Raw genomic sequence first — 20792 nt, 5'->3', positions numbered from 1 at the left:
CGGTCACTGTACTATATACTGAAGATACAACAAGACAATCAGCTTTTATAAACTATATTAAAAAACTTTAAGATCCCTCTCTTGAAGAAATAAGTTTGATAAGGAAAGCATTTATTTTCAGAGAAATTTCTGGGATCTACCATTTTAATGAAAATATAGTCCTTTTTACCATTAAACCCTGCAATAGCTAACGGAATACCAAGTTCAACAAATTGCATCACCTGTATGTATGAACAGATATTCACAAATATGCATTTAATTATCGTGGTCAGAAGCCTATTAATCCTTTTGACTCCTATCTCTATTCATCCCCTACATCTGGGTTGATTCTACCTTCAAAATATATATCTACTAATTCACTAACACTATGCTGAACCAAGCTACTACTGTCTCTTGTTCAGACCATAACTTAGACTCATTTCATCTATCTGCATCCATTACTGTCTTCTTAGAGGAGCTCAAGATACTCTTAAAATATGTCTGATTACATTATTTCTTCTGCTTAAAACCCTTCCAACAGCTTCCCTATTCTAAATGTACTCTCTTCACTGTAGCCTTTAAGACCTTTCCATTCTCACCTTCAACCCTTCTTTTTGTTGCTCCAGTCACACCAACCTTTTCCTTTCACACCAAGCTCTTTTCCACTGTAGGGCCTTTGTATGCACCGTTCCCTCTTGGCATCACTGGCCTCTTTTCATTTCTCGTAGCTCAAAAGGCCCTTCCGAATTCCTCTTACATAGGTCCCCTTCTTATCCTATCATGGTGTCCTATTTGTTTCCCTCACAGCATGTTTTAAATTTATAAATACATATTTACTTGTTTATCTACTGGTTATATCCTTCCTACCAGCCTGTAAGTTCCATAAGAGTACTGTTTCATTCATTACTGTACAAATATTTAGCATACTTCTTGCTACACAGCAAGTGTTCAATGAACATTTTTAAAATAATCAATATCTAATTTTTGCATGGCACCATATTGGTTTATTTGCCAATAACTGCAGATAGTAAAAGAGGGATGGACAAAACTAAATTTATTAGAGTGAATGAAAATGAAAATGTTTCCAGAGTCAACACCCAACGTGAAAATAAAATTTATTGCCTAAAATAAGTACTTGTTACCATCATCTTAGATGATTATGGACAGAGGAGCCTGGCGGGCTACAGTCCATTGGGTTGCAAAGAGTTGGACATGACTAAGCACATACATACATACATAACAAATAAAACCTAGTTCCTATGTGCCTAGAGTATCTAGGTAGGATTAGAAGTTTACCTCTTGCAAACGCAGGAATAACCACATTGCTGTTAGTGTGATTCTTCACAATAGGCTTTCCTCACCTCTTCTGTTTCTCTACAGGAACATTTTTCACATTAAATACTAGGTTGCTGAAATACACAGAGATGGAATTTATATACTAATTTCAAACACAATACAGTGTATTTCCAAAGACACAATTACACTGTTTCTGGCATAAAAGCAGTAACTAATGCTGAAACACATTTTTAAATGATGGTTCTCTGCAAGCAGTTGAAAGAGGGAATTGCTAAGGTAAGTTACTTTAAAGTGAAGTAAGTTTAGATAGCTCACTAAATTAAAAAACTATACCAAATAGTAGCTAGGATCAAATGTTTTTCCAACTATATTCAGAAAAAATATACTTATCTTTTAATCATGTGAAATAATGTTTATTGCTGCCAGTTATATAATTGGTATGTTTCTTGAAGAAAATTTGAAAAATATTGACAAACATGAAAATAAAATTATCCCAAATTCCAGCAACCAGAGACTAAGACTTAACACTTTATTTAACAGAGACCTCTATTTTAGATCAATTACAGTATTATGTAAATAAACTCTTTTTAAAATAATCTAGTTTTCTGAACTTATGCTCCAACTACTTTCACACTTCTGTTCGTGCCATTCTCTCCTTGAAGGATGAACCAAATCTCAATATAGGAGATTTGGTCTTAAGTCCTCACCTTTAGGACTGAGTTATGCAATATCCCTAAGTATCTGTTTTATCATAAGATTTTTGTGGGGATTTAGTCATGAACATTAAGAACCTAGTACAGTAGATCTTATACAAATGGTAGTCATTGTAACAGCTAAAAAAATCACCTCTTTAGTGGAACTTTCACAGATTACTTCAGTCCTTTTCTGATGCTATTTGTATGTTACTTACATTGTAGTGTCTCATTATGAGCCAATACATGACTTATATTCCTCACTAGGATCTGAGATGATTTGGGACAGGTCTCCCACAACTTTATATTCCCCACGATGTTTACAAATACTTAAGGTTAATTCAAAAATATTTTTTTCACACATATTACCTGTAAGTCATCGAACTGGGAGACACAAAGATGAATAATAAGTTTTAATTTCTGCCCTCATGTAGTTTATAATCTTTTAGAGGGAAAGAGAGATTATTAGTATAAATAGCGTTAGTCCACAAACTTTTTTTTTAAACCCACTGGGGGGAAAATATGTTTCAGAATTTAGAATTTCTCAGATTTTAGAAAGGTAATATAGTATATATACTGTATATTAAGAAATCATTCACTAAGGTCCAGGTAGGCACCCTATGATCCAACATTATTACTTTTATTCATAGTGAAATGTATGAATATTCACTAACTGGTATAAATATAGACTATAAATAGCCTCATATCCATTCAGGTCAAATATTAATACTACGTGAGTTTTCAACTGCTGCTGTAGCAAATATAGTGACTTTCCAGTGGTCATGTATGGATGTGAGAGTTGGACTGTGAAGAAAGCTGAGCGCCAAAGAATTGATGCTTTTGAACTGTGGTGTTGGAGAAGACTCTTGAGAGTCCCTTGGACTACAAGGAGATCCAACCAGTCCATTCTGAAGGAGATCAGCCCTGGGTGTTCTTTGGAAGGAATGATGCTAAAGCTGAAACTCCAGTACTTTGGCCACCTCATGCAAAGAGCTGACTCATTGGAAAAGACTCTGATGCTGGGAGGGATTGGGGGCAGGAGGAGAAGGGGATGACAGAGGATGAGCTGGCTGGATGGCACTGCAGACTCGATGGACATGAGTTTGAGTGAACTCCGGGAGATGGTGATGGACAGGGAGGCCTGGCGTGCTGTGATTCATGGGGTCGCAAAGAGTCGGACACGACTGAGCGACTGAACTGACTGACTGACACAGTACAAATTTATTATCTTTTAGATCCAGAAGTCACAACTGTCCTTGTGCTAAAGCCCAGATGTCTACAAAGCTGGTCTCTTTCTAGAGGATCCACGGGAGAATCTGTCCTTTGCCTTGCCTGACTTCTGGATGCTGTTTGCTTTCCTTGGCTCCTGGCCTTTCATCTTAATAATTAGCAGTCCCATCACTCTAATTTTTACTTCTGCCATGACATTTTCTTCTCTGACTCTTTTGCCTCCCTCGGACTCTTGCAAATTACACTGAGCCCATCTGGGTAATCCAAGCTAATCTCCCCATTGCAAGATCTTTAATTTAATCATCTCTGCAAAGCCCCTTTTACCAAGTAATGTAATGTTTACAGGTTCCAGGATTAGGATATGGACCTCTTCAGGGTCTATCATTTTGCCCACCAGAGCCACTAAATTAGATTTTTTTTTTTTTTTAAAAGAAACTTTTAGTTTTCAGAGTCTTTTGAACTTTAGAACTACAGAGAGGGAACTGTGGACCTGTATAAACAAAGGTAGTACAAGGCTAGTGATACAAGAAAAGCACAGGAGAATTATAGAAATATAATGAATGGAAAAACCACAACCAGTTAAGTATCAGGAAAAGCTCAATGAAATAAATAGTATTGGGCTGGCCAAAAAGCTTGTTTGGGTTTTTATACAACATCTTACAAAAACCCAAATAAACTTTTTGGCCAACCCAATATTTGATGGGAGCCTTCAAAGATGTAAAGGATTATGACAGGTGAACACTGGTCCAAAAAGTAATTTTCAGACATACTTGCTCTCAAAATTTTATAGGGACATACAAAACAGCAACAACAAATTCAGAGACAGGAAACTATATTTGGAGAAGAAAGAGACTGCAGTTTGACTGAATTATATAGACTAAAAGTAAAACATTAGTGAAAGAAAAGGAAAGATGAAGACAGATACAATGGGCTATATTGCTTGTCAGGATGAAGAGTTTGTTCTTAATTCTGGAGGAAGTGACCAGTCAGGTGGAAATACTTTTGAACTGAGAAATGATATTACATGATTGGTGTTATATTGAAGAAAGATTAATTTGGCAAGAGGATTGATTCAAATTGGGAAAGGCAGAAGCGTAGCAGACAAATGACTAATCTAAAGAATAGGTACTTTCACTAGGGTGATGGGAGAAGAATGATGTCAAGGTAGCTAGGATTCATAAGAGATTTTCATCAACATAATTTTTAATAAAAGCAGCTACAAATTATAGTGCTTACTGTATGTCAGGTACCATTCTATGAAAGAGTTTAACTCCATTTTACAGATAAGAAGACTACGGTATAGGAAGTATACCTTCTACACTAAGTATCATGGCTGGGATTTGAATCCAGGTAGATATGACTCCTGGAGAAGGCAATGGCAACCCACTCCAGTACTCTTGCCTAGAAAATCCCATGGACGGAAGAGCCTGGTGGGCTGCAGTCCATGGGGTCATGAAGAGTCAGACACGACTGAGTGACTTCACTTTCACGTTTCACTTTCATGCATTGGAGAAGGAAATGGCAACCCACTCCAGTGTTTTTGCCTGGAGAATCCCAGGGACGGGGGAGCCTGGTGGGCTGCCGTCTATGGGGTCACACAGAGTCGGACATGACTGAAGAGACTTAGCAGCAGCAGCAGCAGCAGTGACATAATCTGAAAGTTGAACGAACTGATTTGTGAAAAATTCACCATTCCACCTAAAAGTAAGCTATGATAAGTTAATAATGTATACTTAAAACTCTAAAACAAATACTAAAATATCACAGGGAGTTACAGCTATTAAGCCAACAAAGGAGAAAAAACAGAATCATTAAAAAAAAATTACTCAGGCTTCCCGGGTGGCTCAGTGGTAAAGAATCTGCCTGCCAATGCAGGAGACATGGGTTTGATCCCTGGTCTGGGAAGATCCCACATGTCATGGAGCAACAAAGCCTGTGAGCCACAACTATTCAGCCTGTACTCTAAAGCCCAGGAACCACAACTACTGAGCCCACTCACTGCAACTACTGAAGCCCACGTGCCATAAGGCATGTGCTCTGCAATGAGAAGCCTGTGCACTACAACTGGAGAGTACCTCCAGTTCACCACAATTAGATAAAAATCCACAGAGCAATGAAGACCCAGCATAGCCATAAATTTTTAAAATTTACTCACACTAAAAGAAAATGAAAAGGGAAATAAGACATTTATGAACATTACAACAAAAGGAAAATAACAAAATGGTAGATTTAAACTCTGTCATCAATAATCACATTAACCATAAATGATCTGAACATGCCAATTAAAAGGTAGAAATTGTAAGACTGAATTAAAAAACAAGACCCATCCACATGCTGCCTATAAGAAACAATTTTAAACATGAATACACAAAGAGGTTAAAAGTAAAAGGACAGAAAAAGATATACCATGCTAAAGAAAAAAAAAAAAAAGCTGGAGTGACTACATTAATATCAGACAAAGTTGATTTTGGAGAAAGGATATTACTAGAGATATTCATACTAACAAAGCTGTCAATTCATCATGAATACATAATCTAAAATGTTTATTTACTTTACAAATAAATAGATTCAATAAAGTAAAAAGTAACAGAAGTACAATATAATACAGAAAAGTCCATAGATATAGCTAAAAATTTCAACATCTTTCAATCACTAATAGACCAAGCAGACAGTGAGTAAGCAAGAACACCATTAACCAACTTGATAATTGAACTTTATAGAACATCCTATCCCAAAACAATACAAAACACATTTTTAAGTCTTACAAGTATACAAATAACATTTACCAAGAGAGACCACTTTTAAGTCATAAAATAAGAATAAATGTAAAAGGATTTAAATCCTACAAGTATGTTTTCTGACCACAATCTAATTACATTAGCAATCACAACAAAATGATCTATGGAAAATCCTCAAATAGTTGAAGGCTAGGAAATATATTTCCAAATAACTCCAATTGAAATAAAAAGGGAAAAAATAGTTGTTTTGAACTGAATGAAAATGAAAACAAAAGTATCATAATGTATGAGGGAAGCAGCTAAAGCAGTAGTACATAAAGGGAAAATTACAGCATTAAAATGTCTACACTGGAAAACAAGAAAGGTCTTAAATGAATGGCCTCGACTATTTTCACCTCAACAAACTAGAAAAAATAAAGCAAATTAAACTGGAAGTAAGCAAAAGAGGAAATAGTGAAGGTGAAAGCAAAAGTCATTGAAACAGAAAAATAATGAGAACGTCAATAAAAAACGATAACCCACTAGCCAGGCTGATGGGGAAGGGTGGCATATAAAGATATATAAACTGACAGTATCTGAGGAATGATAGGAGTGCTATCACTACAGATTCTACAGATATTAAAAGAACCGTTAGGAAATATCATACAACTTATACTAATAAATTCCACATCTTACATGAAATGGAAAAATCCTGAAAAGACACAAGGTTTAGTGAACCTCACAAAAGAAGAAATACATTGTCCTTTGAAAAAGAAAAGCAGTATTAAGGGATTTATACTACTCGACTTCAATACTTATTATAAAGCCACACTATTCTAGGTAGTGTAGTACTGGTATGAAGAGAGACAAATATCCAATAGAACAGAAAAGAGTCCAGAAATAACCCAACTGATGAATTATTTGGTCAGCTGATTCCTTCCACAGATACAAAGTTGACATTCTTTTTTTTTTAAATGGTGCTACAACAATTGGATATCGCTATTAAAAAAAAACAAACCTTAGATCCTTACCTCTTACCATGTACAAATGAGTCACATACCTAAATGTAGAATGTAAAACTATAAGGCGTCTAGAAAAAAGAAAATTTTTACTGCTTTGACTTAGGCATAGATTTTTTAGATGTAACACCAACAGCACAATCCATAAAAAAAGAAATTTTTGAACCAGAATTCATCGAAATTAAGACCTTCTGCTTTCTCATTAAGGGAATGAAAAGACAATTTACAGGTTGTGAGAAAATATTTGTAAATCACATATTTGATGTATCTAGAATGAAGAAACCTTTCTTGGTAGCTTAGATGGTACAGAATCTGCCTGCAATTCAAGAGACCTGAGTTCAATCCGGGAAGAGCCCCTGGTGAAGGGAATGGCAACCTATTCCACCCGGAAAATCCTATGGACAGAGAAGCCTAGTGGGCTACAGTCCATGGGGTCGCAAAAAATCCAACACGACTGAGCAACTAACACAAATAAACACAATAAAATTCAATTAGAAAACAACCCAAAGGTAAATATCCAGATATTTGAACAGATACTTCACAAAAGAAAATATACAAATAACATTTAAAAAGATGATCAACATCATTAGTCTTTAAAAGTGAAAGTCGCTCAGTCATGTCCGACTCTCTGCAACCCCATGGACTATATACTCCATGGAATTCTCCGGGACAGAATACTGCAGTTGGGTAGCCTTTCGATTCTCCAGGGGAGCTTCCCAACCCAGGGATCAAACCCAGGTCTCCCACATTGCAGGCAGATTCTTTACCAGCTGAGCCACCCGGGAAGCCCTCATTACTCTTTAGCAAAACACAAATTAAAGTCACAAGGAGATACCACTACACACCTATTAGAATGGCTAAAACTAAAATGGCAAGAATGTGGAGCAACCAAACTCCTACTCTGCTTGTAGAAATACTATGAAATGACATAACCACTTTGAAAGACACTTTGGTACTTTCTTTGAAAACTCACAGCAGCTGTATTTGTAATAATCAAAACCTGGAAACCCAAATGATCACCAACAGACCAATAAAAAACAAACTGTTATCCACTGGAACAATGTTTATAAAATGGGATAGTGTTCAGTAAAAAATGAACTAATGATGGATATGAAAATACAGATAAATTTTAAAGTCATTACACTAAATGAAAGCAGCCAAACAAAAAAGACTCTACACTGTATGATTCTATTCATATCAAGTTTCAGAAAATACACACCAACCTATTATGTCAGATAGCAGATTAGTGGTTTTGCTTAGGGTAGGGATTGGGATTGATGGAAGGAGTAAGGAAAGACAGGATGCAGGAATTACAAACAAAGAACAGAAAATTGGTTTGTGTGTGTGTGGGTCATTATATTGATTGTAATGATGATTTCAAAGCGTATCCATAAGTCAAAACTTATCCAATTGTACATCAATTATATTCTGATATAGCTCTCAAAAACTCATTTAGTCAAATAGCAATAACCATTTATTCCAATATAGTTAATGCTCATATCCTGCTATAAATGCTTATTTGCTATTACCTGTTAACAAGAAAATGATTTAAACTTACAACAGTAACATTATACTACTCAACTTCAATGTGTAAAAGAGTACATTTTCTTTCTGGAAATGTGCAAGCAAAAAATCGTTAAGACTAATGGATTAAAACAATGCAAATTCAGACAAGCTCAAGTAGATCAGTGAGATCTGCTATTATTAGCATATTATTATCTATCCTATTCCTTACTTGAAAATAAATGCAGTTATCACAATAGGAAACTGTTAAGTATGTAGCCTTAACAATTTCCATCTCATCACTAAAAGTAATCTACAAGTATAAAACAGCAGATGAATTGGGTAACTAGTCATTTGTAATCTGCCTATGTTGAAGTGAAAAATTTCTCCACAGATACCATTTCACGTGGTGGCAAAAGTTCCAGGCCAGTTCCAAAATCTTATTTAAGCAGTAGGGATTAATTATCCCCTCTTTCTTCTACATCACTGTTTTCCCTCTACTAGATCACTGTCATCAATATAGAGACATGCTATAATTTCATCCATCTTACAAAACAGCAACAACAAAAACAAACTTCTCTCGGTCCTATTTCTGCCTTTAGCCATTTAATCCCCCACTTCCTGATTTCTTGGCTCTCCTTTTTGGCAAAATTCTTTGAATTAGTTCTCTGATTTTTCTCCTGCAATTCTCACTTAAATCTGTCCTATTCGGGCTTTCATTTCCAGCATTGTAGCAAACCATCTGACTAAGGTCAATTATCTGCTGTATCCAGCGGTTAATTCTGAAGTCTCTTTTCACTAAACCTCTTAATAGTTGTTCATTCCTTGAAACTACTTATTGTGGCTTTCGGGAAACCTCAAGTTCCTGGCTTTCCTCCTGCCTCCTTCACAACTTCTCTACTTCCAAATCTTAAGAGTACTCTAGGACTCAGTCCTCGGACCTTTTTTCATATTTGTATCTATATTCACTCCATTAGCAGTTTCATGTTAAATGTTCTTAAAGTAAGATACATCTATATCTTAAATTAAAGGACTTGACCGCCTCACTATAATCCTCAAATAAGGTCAATTATAGATAATTTTATCATTTGAGGAGGCAGGTGCTGATGAAAAACAGATTCAAACAGACACAAAAAAAGTTGAAAAGAAGTTACTTAATTTTCAGTAAATCATTACTAGTATTACTGGTATAGGGAGTTACTTAAAAATAATAAAGCTAAACTGATGAATACCAAAACAAATATTTTTTATTTATTCCAGTCATTTATTACATTAGAAACATTTAAATACCATACTAAATATGTCATTAAAAATGTAAATTATGACCTTATCCATGGTCCTAGTCCCATATGGGCCTAAAACAGTTAGAACTTACATTAATTTGGACTTGTTTCAGAAGACTTTTTTATAACAATTATCTCATTTTATCCTAAAAAAGACTCCATAAGGATATTAGAGTAAATATTATTTAAGCCAGCAGTTTCTGCTCTTAATATGACCTCTCACATAACAGGCAGACTTTTAATGAGCAGATTTAATTAATTTCAAATTAGAGAACTCAGAAATCCATCTCTACTACAAGAAATATACATTAAAATTCATGTTCAACTGATGACAGGTCATTACTGTCATCTTTCTGTACTTAGCATAAAATTACAAAATAGAAACTTAAATCTTCTTTTTAATGTCAATGAAACTAAGTCCTTTATATACATAACCATTAAGAGACAATCTTTATTTCATTTACTTCCATGACTATACTGATGATAAAAATTATATTAACACTGATCTCCAACAATTGTTGACTGCTTCTATTACAAAGAAAAAACACTTATTTTTGCAAAGAAGAAGACAACTATATTTATAATTGATCATTCACAAGTAAAGCATGATCCTTTTCCTCCCTCCAAGATTCCTACCTCAAATGATGTGGCATGCACTGCCTGCTGACCCCAGAGCAATGGTTAGAGGCATACAGACTTACAGCAAAGCTTCTTAAAATATACCTTCTCTCTCTTGAGGGCTCAAACATCAGTGCTTCCAGTCCTGAGGACTGAGGAGTGGCCCCTTCCCTTCTACTACTAAGCACATCAGTGTCTATATAGACTCTCAGAGTTCTGCCTCTAAGATCTCCATCTGTGAAATGTTCCTTTCTGACTGAAATATCCTATTTCACCCCTCCAATTCCTCACTATTAACTTTCTTTGTCCTTATCAAGTCCCTGTGATCCTTTAGTTCTTCTCTATTTTCAAAACCATCAACATACTTTTGGCTTTGTTTCCCTTCCTACCTCACTAGCATTTCAGATCCCTGTTCCACAGAGAATTGCCCAGATCACAAGGCCTTACTTTATCCTCTGGTCCCAACTGAAGGGTCATATCAGAATAATATTCTGATATGAATACCATTATATTCATAATGATTACATCTTCTCTGATCACATCATCAGCATCCTCTGCTGTCTTTTAAATTTCCACTCTGTAAATAATGAGTCAACAGTTTTGTTATGCCCTAGTTCATTCTATACTTTCTCTTCTTCATAAATCCATCTATGTCCAGATTTTGAACTATCCCTTTAAATTACTGATATAAACAACCCTAACATCCCTGTAAACACTCAAACCTATGCTATCTGTCTGACAGACTGCAACACAATGTCTTATTAACTCATTTTCAATATATCCAAAACCAATTTCACCATTATTAACTCCTCATTCCTCAAAGAAAATTTACTCCTTTTTTTGGACTTCTCTGTTTCTAATACCACCAAATCACTTAGCATTTGAGATCATCTTAAAGCAAAGTACTCTTTTCTCTACAATTCAGTAAACTTTCAATTGTGTACAAATTGTTGGGAAAATAATTAGATTTTCATCAAAAGGATATGACATAGCCATTTTCATTCAACTCTTTGTATTTATGGTACAATAATTTGGTACATGATTTTTACTCCACAAGTGGTTTGAACTCTGGAACCAACCCCTAACACATATGTCCAATTTTGCCACCTACCAACTAAATCAAAATAATCCCATTTTTCCACTACATCTAGAGGATACCTGAGTCAGGAGTAAGCATGAGAGACCAGGCAGTTAGATTGTGGCTACGATTGTGAAAGACTGTTGCAGACTATGCCCAAACCTTAGTTTTGATCTGATAAGTGAGAATTACATCTCTCCCCTGGGTTGTTGTGAGAATTACATCATATGCCTAGAACAGTGCCTAGCACATAACAGGTGCTCAAAAAATGGTGCCCCTGTTATTACTGGTGTCACCTTTAAGTCAAGAGCAATTTGGCCACATGGGTAACCATTCTGTTTCTTCAGGGGACTGCTAATAACACATCTTTATTTTAAATCAATCTATGTCTTAAATTTTAGAACAATTCTAATTTTTATCTATTCCACTGCTCTTTTAAACTAGTCAAATATTTCAAAAGTTCCAACATTCTAAATATTTTAAAAGAACAAATACAATGAATACAAAACATTTACAGATATGGTAGTTATCCAACTATATCAATAGATATTTTAAACACGAATGATTCAAACACACCAATTAAAAGAGAATATCAGAATACACTAAGAATAATAAACAAGAAAAAAGACTCAACCAAATGTTGTCTACAAGAAACTCACTTTAAATATAAAGACACAGAATTTCAGAGAATGCAGACTTCTAAGCAGGGGAGTATCTCAAGGATAAAGAAGGGCATTATATAATGATAAGGGTATAAATTCTCTAAGAAGACATAACAATCCTTAATGTATTGGATTGGCCAAAAGTTTCGTTCAATTTTTCCTATAAGACAGCCCTAGTGGCTGGTTAGTTGTCTTTAACTTCATTCAAAATAATTTGTTAGCTTATAATTTGACAGTTAGCTGTCATATCAGCATGCATTTAAAAAAAAATTATCAAAAGAGGTGAATTTTTGTGTAGCCATTTTAATATTGAATATGGAAGAAAAAAGCAAGCTTCTCAGCATGTTATGTTTTATTATTTCAGTCAGTTCAGTTTAGTCGCTCAGTTGTGTCCGACTCTTTGTGACCCCATGGACTCCCTTGTCCATCACCAACTCCCGGAGTTTACTCAAACTCATGTCCATTGAGTTGATGATGCCATCCAACCATCTCATCCTCTGTCGTCCCCTTCTCCTTCTGCCTTCAATCTTTCCCAGCATCAGGGTCTTTTCAAATGAGTCACTTCTTCGCATCAGGTGGCCAAAGTACTGGAGCTTCAGCATCAGTCCTTCCAATGAAAATTCAGGACTGATTTCCTTTAGGATTATTATTTCAAGAAAGGTAAAATGAAACTTAAATGGAAAAAATATTTTCACAGTGCATGGGGAAGGTGCTGTGACTGATCAAATGTGTCAAAAGTGATCTACGAAGTTGGTGCTGAGGATCTCTCCCTGGACGATGCTCCACAGTCAGGTAGACCAGTTGAAGTTAACGATCAAACCAAGACATTAACTGAAAACAGTCAACATTATACCATGAAGGAGAAAGCCAACATACTCAAAATATCTGGATCAAGCACTAAAAATCATTAGCATCAGCTTGGTTATGTTATTATTTGATGTTTGGGTTCCACATAAGTGAAAAAAAATACTGACAAGTAGTTCCACATTTCTACTTAAATGTAAAAAAAAAAAATTTGATTTAAAAAACAAATTGTGACAGATGATGAAAAGTGAACACTGGACAATAATGTGTGATGGGAGAGATCGTGTAGCAAGCGAAATGAACCATGACCAACCACACCAAAGGCTAGTCTTCATCCAAAGAAGGTGCTGTTTTGTTGTGTATATGGTGGGATTGGAAAGGAGTCCTCTACTATGAGCTCTTTCTGAAAACCAAATGATTAATTCCAACAAGTAATGCTCCTAGTCAGACCAACTGAAAGCAGCAGCTGATGAAAAGCATCCAGAATTATTCAACAGAAAATACATTATATTCCATTAGGATAATGAAAGACTGCATGTTTCTTTGATGACCAGGCAAAAACTGTTAACAGTTTGACTGAAGTTCTGATTCCTCTGCCATATTCACCAGACATCACACCTTCAGATGTCCATTTTGGTCTTTACGAAATTCTCTTGAGAGAAAAAATTTCAATTGCCTGAAAGACTGTAAAAGGCAGCTGGAACAGTTCTTTGCTCAAAAAGATAAAAAAGTTTTGGGAAGATGGAATTATGAAGTTGCCTGGAAAATGGCAGAAGGTAGTGGAACAAAATGGTGAAAATGTTGTTCAATAAAGTTACTGGTGAAAATGGAAAACGTGTCTTCCATTTTTACTTAAAAAACCAAAGGAATTTTCTGGCCAATCAATATATATCTAACAACAGAGTACCAAAATATGTGAGGCAAAATTTGATAGAACTTCAAGGAGAAATAGATGAATTCACTATTATAGAGACTTGAACACCTCTCTATCAGTAATTGACAGATCCAACAGGCAGAAAATTCACAAGGATAGGGTTGAACTGAGCAGATTCATCAGTCAACTGGATGTAACTGACATTTACATAGTACTTCACCCAACAACACAGAACACAGATTCTTCTCAAGCTCACACAGACCATTCACCAAGACAGACCATATCCTGGTCGGTAAAACACCCTCCCTCTCCCTCAAAGAACAAAAATCATACAACACATACACTCAGACCACAATGGAATTACACTGGAAAGTAATACCATAAAGACAGCTGGAAAATCCCCAAATATTTTAACATCACACTTCTAAATAACATATGGGTCAAAGAAGTCTTAAGATAAATTTTTGAGTATTTTGAAGTAAATGAAAATGAAAATATCACTTGCCAAAATGTGTGGGATCTATCGCAAGCAAGGTTTAAAGGGAAATTTACAGCACTGAATGTACATATTAGGAAAGAAGATCTAAAATCAATAAGCTCAGCTTCCACTCTAGGAAACTAGAAAAAGCAGTATAAGTCTAAATTAATCAGAAGAATTAAAAAAAAAAAAAAACACACAGAGCAGAAATCAATGAAATTGAGAAAGGAAAATCAACAGAGAAAAACCAATGAAACCAAAAGAGTGTTCTTTGAAAATGTCTTCTAGCCATGTATTATGATATATCACACACAGCTTCTGTTTTGGCTTTTAAAATAAATGTGTGCTAGTCTTCAACTAAAATATAAAATGCTTCTCCCATTCCTCCCATTTTGCTTAACCTTTCTAAAATTCTCCAGCTTTATCTGGAGATAAAGCACATTTATGTTACAAAAATTTATCAAAACAAACAAAAAACCCAGATACAATGCAACATATGTCTCATCAAGGAGTGGAAAACAAAAAAGCTTATTTTTGTAGTCTAACAGGAAAACATAACAGACTTCATGTTTTTCAGTAGAAGAATCAAATAAGTTAATCCACTTCCTGACACACAAGGCTTTTCCTTTTTTTTTTTTTAATGAGTTAATCGTTACAGAAAGATTAACTTATTAGAGTAGACCTGAGTAACTTACTTAAGAGAAAATAATGTCAGGAAGCTGTCCCATTGACAAACAAACAAAATAAAGCACTGCTGCCATCATCCAACAGATGTCATCACACTCAACACCCACGTCCTTAGAATCCCTTTAGAATCACGAATTTAAGGAGTGGTGGCTTGACAGCATAGGGCAATAGGAAAAAATGGGACTTTGAAATCTCTGTTCAAGTTCCACCTCTACCATTTTTACTAGCATTGTGACCTTGTACCAATTACTAAATCCATGAGAGGATTCAACTGGTTGATTGCCAGGTACCAAAAATATCATTCCAACCAGTTTATGTAAAAAGCACGACTTATTACAGAGATATTACGGTGCCTTTTGTAACCCAATCTCAGGACCATGGACAAAGACACTTGAACACAGCCAGGACTCTGTGTATTTGCTTCTTATTCTTTCTTCAAGATGCCCCTACTTAAATACTTCACCTGGCAAGAAACAAAGCCAGTAACAGTTTCTCAGTTCTGTGTCTTACAGCTTCAGCCACTGAAGAGAAAACAAATTATTCCATTCTCTGGACACTTGGGACCCAGGAAAACCTGAATACCCAGCTCAATGCAGTGTCTGGAAATAAACCAATAAAGTACAAAAATGGGCAGAATTGTGACTGATCTCTTTGACCCCCTCTAAGCCACAGTGATCTTTTTAAAAGTCAGATTTGATTCAGTGATTACCCTTATTAAAATCCTTTATGGCCTTCCCCAATACACTTACAATAAAAATCCATAACTTTCACTGAACCAAAACTTCTGTAGCCTTGCATGATCAGGCTCCTGTTTACCTCCACAACCACCTATCAAGCCACAATCCCTCCTGCTCAGCTTTAACAACTCTGGCCTTTTTTGGTTTCTTGAACCTACTAAGCTCTTTCCCATCTCAAAATCATTTTCCATGTATTCTTTACATTCTCTTCCTTTTTCACATAGCTAATGTCCACCCATCTTTCCTCAAAGTTGTCCCTGATTCTCAAGGTAACTAGGTTGCCTGTTCTTGTCCCTTATAGCACTCATCCCAGTCCAATAATAAACATGTGCATGTTTTTACTTTCTGACTCTTACCATACTATTAACTCCAAAAGAATCAAGACCTCTGTATTACTCTTTATTCTCTGTGTCTAGCACCTAGTTGGCCCCCAACAATTACGTGTTAAATGAATAACTGGTTTAGCATGAGATAATCACCACTAAATTGTCAAAATTTAGTGGTGATTTTGACAATCACCAATACCTTATTTACTACTACGTACTACCCTCAGAAATCAGGGTAGAAGGTAGTAGTAGGCAAGCAGAATTACTACTATCAAGCTACTAAAATGGCTGCTTCAGTAGTAACTTACTGGGGAAAGGGAAGAGAGTGGTTTCCAGAGAACCTGTGCTTCCACTGAGCAGAATAAACTTGTTTAATTCAGTTAACCCTCTTCCTCCATAAAATCTTCATAAGACTATGATATCAAATAAATACGATAATAAATTTAACTATCTATACAGTAGCTTGCACATAGAGCAAGCAAGCAATGGTACTTCTTTTCCTCTCAGGAGACCATATTACCTGTTACTCTTAAATATTATTAACCTCCAAATAAGAACTTAATTAAAAACCTACAAAATACTCCAGTGTATATGAAAAACAGAGCTGTGTTTCATGACCTCTTTTCTCACAGCATCTTGATCTTACCACCTCCCTAAGAGAATTAGTTACCTGCTCTTCTGTTCCAATTATATCAGCTCAAATATCCATTTAGCTTAAAGAACAAGTGTTAGAAACACAGAAATGAAGCAGAGCAAAGCAAAGCAACCAACCAAAATAACAACAACAAAACTGTTCTGTCCTCAGGGAAGACGATTTTCTCACTCTGCCTCCAACCACACACCACGCATGCATGCATGCTAAGTCGCATCCAACTCCTTGTGACCCTATGGACTGTAGCCCACCAGGCTCCTCTGTCCATGGGATTCTCCAGGCAAGAATACTGGAGTGGACTGCCAAGCCCTCCCCTGGGGATCTTCCTAACCTAGGGATCAAACCCCCATCTCTTAGGTTTCCTGCATTGACAGGCAGTTCTTTACCACCAGTGCCACCTGGGAAGCCCCACACCCACACTCTTGTTCTGCCCAAAGTATCACAGCATCCAAGGTAAGGCTGCCACATTTAGCAAATAAAAATACAGAGTCGTTGTTGTTTTATCACTAAGTCATGTCTAACCCTTTGTAACCCCGTGGACTGTAGCCCAACCAGCTCCTCTGTCCATGGAATTCTCCAGACAAGAATATTGGAGTGGGTTGCCATTTCCTTCTCCAGGGGATTGCCCTGATCCAAGGATTGAACCCACGTCTCCCCACACATTATCTGTCAACTCTATTATCAAGCCGTATGACATCTCTTTACCTTCATATACCGACTCCACAACCTTCATTTCAATATTTTGCCTTCTAAAAAAATTTCTCTGGAGACACACTGGGTATGCTCTTTCTCCAAAGTATAATTAAAGTATACCTTGACTCACATATAGGCTGTCAGTAAAAAACTCTAAAGAGGAAAGCAAAGAAAATCACCTTAATTCTGTTTCTTGGTGGTGCTGGGAGTTTAAAAAAAAAATGAAAACAAACGCAAACAAAACAGCAGCCGTTAACAACTTTAAAAATCTAAAAAGTCTTGCTTCCAAGAATAGGTATATGAGAAAAAGATTAACAGTATAATCTTTTCAGAAGTAGATCCAGAAAGAATAAATTTTCTGACAGAAAGTATATAAGCAGTGACATTAGAAAGGGAAAATGAACTCTCAGAACAAAGGGTTACACTTAGCTTCGAAACACCTTTGAATTTTCTTTGTAACCAAAAGGAACCTCAGAGATCATCTACCTCGACCTTCTCAATTTATAAATGAGAAAACCAAAGACCTTAAGAGGTAAAATTACTTATTCAACGTTACAAAGACGATCCTAGCTCCTTCCAGTTTCTCATACTCTAACCTCTTGCCCAAGATGATATAACGCTGAGGAAGATCTTCTTCATGTCCAATGAGTGTCAGAGGACAAGTTCCTAATAAAACTGTCACATCTAACACAAAAAAATGTATTCCTAGAATTTCAAGGTAGATACTGATTTTCCCACAGAAAGACTGTTATACACAGTATCAAAGGGACTTTCAATATTATTAACATAACTTTACAACTCTCTAATATTATTAGTCTACTCCTATCAGTCAAGTTGATTATGGGTTAAATTTGGTGAGTTGCCTGAAAATCTAACCACCAAGCAATTTGCTTCAGAGAAAGTTCCAAGTTCTAAACCATTTTACAAGTTGAAAATATAATAAATTGTATTGGAAGTTACAAACTACCAATACACAAAGATTCAAAATTATAAACTAAGTGTGACAGACTAAAAACACAAAATTCTTCAAGTGAAGTGAAGCCGCTCAGTCGTGTCCCAACTCTTTGTGACCCCATGGACTGTAGCCTACCAGGCTCCTCGGTCCATGGGTTTTTCAGGCAAGAATACTGGAGTGGGTATTTCCTTCTCCAGGGGATGTTCCCGACCCAGGGATTGAACCTAGGTCTTGGATTGAATCTGGGTCTCCCACACTGCAGGCAGATGCTTTACCCTCTAAGCCACCAGGGAAGCAAAAGCTCTACACTAAAGGTCACTTAAAATTAGGTATTTGGGCACATTTACCACAGGATACAATCTATATACATCTTTTTATTAATATTTTACTGGAAAAATGAAGTATGTAAAAAAGAATCATACACACTTCTATACTCATATAATTTAGGAATTAAAAAAAAAAAAAACCTTCAGTGTACATTTTCATGAAGTGACCTATAAGAGGTAAGAAGAAATTATCATCTCATAAATGAAAGGTTGGCAACGTATACATTATGCAATCTCTAATGCTAGTTCAAAAAATGTGTAGGTAAAGGAATTATACCTGAATAGGTAAGTGAAGTTCAAAGAACTTCCCAATACATTTTTTTTCTTTTCTCTTGAGATAAAGCTATATGCTTTCTGAATTGAAAATTTGATATATCTTTTAAAATTTTTCTACATGGTACACTAAATCAATGGATATTCTTCATTCTCTCATTTTATTAGTCCAACAAAAATTAAATCTATACTATTTGCTAAGATTATGCTAGCAATTTCAGTTGTTGTTTAGTCACTCAGTCATGTTCAAATCAACTCTTTGTGACCCCATGGACTGCAGGCCCCCAGGCTCCTCTGTCCATGGGATTTCCCAGGCAAGAATACTGCAGTGGATTGCCATTTTCTTCTCCAGGGGATCTTCCCGACCCAGGGATCCAGCCCGCATCTCCTGAGTTGGCATCTCCTGAGCTTAGATAAATCTTGAGTTAACTGTATTTATGAAGTAATAATGACAGCTGAATTTCAGTTGGTCATTTAAGGAAACATTAAAAGCGTCATAAAATTAATTCTTAAAAAGGAAACTATACAGTAATAACCTTAAAAATATTTGAATAGTCTTATCATTTATATGAAATTTCACCACAAAGTAATTAAAAGTATTGTTTTGGTAAAAGTAATAATATACTTTAATAGCAGTTTTTGCTATGAAAATTAATTGAATTAACCCTCCAAAAAGGAAATCAAAAGCTACTAGATATTGTAATAATGAAAATCAAGTACTTGGCAATACCTTATTCTGACAATAAAGGGATATGTGTAATTAAATATGGTATTATATTGATACACTCTCTGAACATATATATGGTTATTTACAAACCTGAATAAAGTAGCTCCATATCATACCTTACAAATGATCAATGTATTTTCAATGTATTACAAAGTCAATGTATTACATTACACTACAAACATCAATGTATTACAAATTGAAAACGTATTTTGAATTGTGTCTTCTGCAAGTTTTTCAATGAAAAAGGTCTAAATGTTTTCCGGAGATTTTCTTTTTCACAAACTTTATTCAATACTCTACTTTTTATTACCAAATCATGTAACTTTTCATCAATATTAACTAAACCTATACTGAAAACTACATATATGTATTAACTATTACTTTTTAAATTTGCAATTATTAAAAATATGATGGATGAGAAACATTCAATTTAGAGCCATGTTTCAAAGCAAAATTCAATGTAAATCAGCCATTCTAACATGCCACAGAAAATCCTAATGACATTTTTCACTGTATTTTACACTGAAATATTTTCACCATTCACCAGCTAAAATATGTGAATAAGTATTTTAAAATATTTAAAAGCATCATGAAAACATATTTACTTAATTTATGCATACCAGCTGGTGGCATAAATGGACTTTTCCATTTACATATAAGGAAACCAAGGCAAGGTGTCCATTTTATAAACTGCATGGTCATTTCCTAACAAGCAACTGATTCTACATCATCAAGTTATACGTGGGCCACTTCCAAGTGCCATAAAACAATTACTGTACCTTAAAACAACTGCCTCTGCAATGCCTATGTGCAAATTCGTTTTACCAAGAGGGTTATGCCAACAATCTAAAATAAGAAAAGCTAGAAAGGGAGGATTACAAAAAAGAAAAATAAAACACTTATTTTTGGTAACGAATCATTTATTTTTAAATAATGAGATGTAAACAGTTTTTAGCATAATAATCAAATAACCAACAGTTGTTTCTTCCGTTTCTAAAAAATATTTTATCTTTCAGGTAGATCATGCAAAATTGTAGCCTACCCATCCTTGCAGACAGAAGTTAAAAAAAATGAGAAGAAATCCTCTGACAAGTAATTAAATACATGACATTGCAAAGGGAGAATAAAAAGTAAAATTAGATAAATTTAGGAAATGTATCGTTATTTCAGTTAAAACCCCATC

The 20792-nt window shown here is 35.3% G+C and overlaps 1 protein-coding gene across 6 annotated transcripts in view; it reads right to left on the bottom strand.

Moving 5' to 3' along the window:
* Positions 1-20792, bottom strand: part of WASF1 (WASP family member 1) — a 128195-nt gene that overhangs the window by 48234 nt on the left and 59169 nt on the right. Inside the window, exon 2 of one of the 6 annotated variants that reach the window (XM_070795975.1) lies at positions 1276-1388. The exons of the other annotated variants lie outside the window; for them this stretch is intronic. The gene's annotated coding sequence lies outside the window, so the exon portion shown is untranslated. The remainder of the gene's footprint in view (positions 1-1275; positions 1389-20792) is intronic. 6 annotated transcript variants of the gene reach the window in all.

The sequence above is a fragment of the Bos indicus genome, chromosome 9, assembly GCF_029378745.1.
Source record: "Bos indicus isolate NIAB-ARS_2022 breed Sahiwal x Tharparkar chromosome 9, NIAB-ARS_B.indTharparkar_mat_pri_1.0, whole genome shotgun sequence".
Classification (NCBI taxonomy): Eukaryota; Metazoa; Chordata; class Mammalia; order Artiodactyla; family Bovidae; genus Bos; species Bos indicus.
Note: the sequence above shows the minus strand (reverse complement) of the source record. Positions and strands in the feature narration are given on the sequence as shown.